Source organism: Lampris incognitus, chromosome 6, assembly GCF_029633865.1.
Source record: "Lampris incognitus isolate fLamInc1 chromosome 6, fLamInc1.hap2, whole genome shotgun sequence".
Lineage (NCBI taxonomy): Eukaryota > Metazoa > Chordata > Actinopteri > Lampriformes > Lampridae > Lampris > Lampris incognitus.
The window spans coordinates 46,296,587-46,298,891 of NC_079216.1; positions in this window are offsets into that span (position 1 = coordinate 46,296,587).

The window sequence follows — 2,305 nt, forward strand, 5'->3', positions numbered from 1 at the left end:
AGATGAAAGGTCGGAAGGCGTACCGAAACGTGAGACCCACGACCCAATAAAAGCCCGGGCCACATCAGCAGACGTCGTGGATGCCAGGGGAACAGCTTCAGGCCAGCGCGTAGTCCTGTCCACCACAGTGAAGAGGTAGGTGAACCCATGGGAGGGGGGTAGGGGACCAACCAGGTCGACGTGGACATGGTCAAATCGTCTCTCCGGCACTGCGAAGCGTTCCAGGGGCGCCTTAATGTGGCGGTGTATCTTAGCCCGCTGACAGGCAACACACGAGTCGGCCCACGCTTTCACGTCTCTCTTAAGTCCCTCCCACACAAACTTAGCAGAGGTCAGGCGCACGGATGGCTTACCGCCTGGATGAGAGAGGCCGTGCACAGCTTCAAATACGGGGCGTCTCCAGCTGTGCGGGACGATGGGCCTGGGCTGTCCTGTGGAGACGTCACACAGGAGGGTGACACCTGTGTCGCTGAAAGGAACGTCCTGCAGGCGGAGCCCCGTGTCGGAGGCCCGGAGACGGAGGATGCTCGGGTCCGTGGCCTGGTCAGCAGCCATCTGTGCATAGTCAAGGCCTAGGTGGACCGCTCCAATAACTGCCCTAGACAGGCAGTCAGCTACCTGGTTAGACTTACCAGCGACGTGCTGGATGTCGGTAGTGAATTCCGAAATGTAGGAGAGTTGTCGCTGCTGGCGAGCGGACCATGGCTCGGCCGTCTTGGACATGGCAAACGTGAGGGGCTTGTGGTCCACGTACGCAGTAAACTCGCGGCCCTCTAGCAGGAAACGGAAATGCCGGACGGCGAGCCAGAGACCGAGGAGTTCCCTGTCAAAAGTACTATACTTGCGCTCTCGGGGTGTAAGCTGGCGACTGAAAAAGGCCAAAGGCTGCCAAGCCCCCCCCACCCACTGTTCGTGAACCGCACCAACAGCATAGTCCGATGCATCCGTGGTTATGGAAATAGGCGCTGTAGGTGAAGGATGCGCTAGCAGGGTAGCCTGGGAGAGCGCAGCTTTAGTCTCGGTGAACGCACGGTCCCGCTCTGCTGTCCAGTTGACCGCCTGGTTGGGGGACATGCCTTTCAGCGCCTCGTACAGTGGCCGGATGATAAAGGCGGCTCGAGGAATGAAGCGGTGGTAGAATGTCACCATCCCGATGAACTCCCTGAGCGCACGAGCTGTTTGGGGGCGCGGAAAGGCCGCCACCGCTTCCACCTTTGAGGGCAGGGGGACTGCCCCGTCCCCAGTGATGCGGTGCCCGAGGAAATCCATGGCTGTCAGCCCGAACCGGCACTTCGCCGGGTTGACAATCAGCCCATGCTGGCTGAGGCGTGTGAAGAGGGCATGAAGATGGGACAGGTGTTCTTCCTCGGAGGCGCTGGCGATGAGTATGTCGTCCAAATAGACGAAGATGAAAGGAAGGCCACGGAGCACTGAATCCATCAGCCGCTGAAAGGACTGGGCCGCGTTTTTGAGTCCAAATGGCATTCGTAGGAATTCAAATAGGCCGAATGGGGTTGTCACCGCTGTCTTGGGGATGTCTGAGGGGTGCACGGGAACTTGATGATAACCACGGACCAGGTCGACTTTTGAGAAGACGCATTTGCCAGACAGGTTTGCAGAAAAGTCCTGGATATGCGGGACAGGATAGCGGTCAGGCGTGGTGGCGTCATTTAGTCGGCGGTAGTCCCCGCATGGGCGCCAACCTCCATCAGGCTTAGCGACGATGTGGAGTGGGGACGCCCACGGGCTGTCAGAGCGGCGGATGATCCCCATGCGTTCCAGGTGCTCGAACTCAGACTTGGCAATGGCGAGTTTGGCGGGGTCGAGACGCCTGGCTCTGGCGTAGACCGGGGGCCCCTTCGTAGCAATGTGATGCTCCACCCCATGCTTAGCGGTGGGTGCAGAGAAGGTAGGCTGGGTGAGGTCAGGGAACTCAGCGAGGAGGCGGGTGAACTTGTCTGCCTCTGAGAGAGAGTTGGCTAGACCTGCATAGGCCGCTTCCCTCCGCGTACATGCGAAGGAGGAGAAGGTTAAGGCATCGACCAGACGGCTGTTCTGAATGTCCACTAGTAAACCGTAAGCGCACAAAAAATCAGCTCCGAGGAGGGGAAGCGTTACATTGGCCATGACGAACTCCCACGTGAAACGTTGTCCACCAAAACACAGTTCTACAGACCGCACGCCGTAGGTGTGGATAGGGCTGCCGTCAGCCGTCGCCAACTGGGGGCCCCGCTCCCCGCCCATGATGTCGACGTCAGTAGCAGGGAGCACGCTTCTCTGTGCGCCCGTGTCACAAAGAAATCGC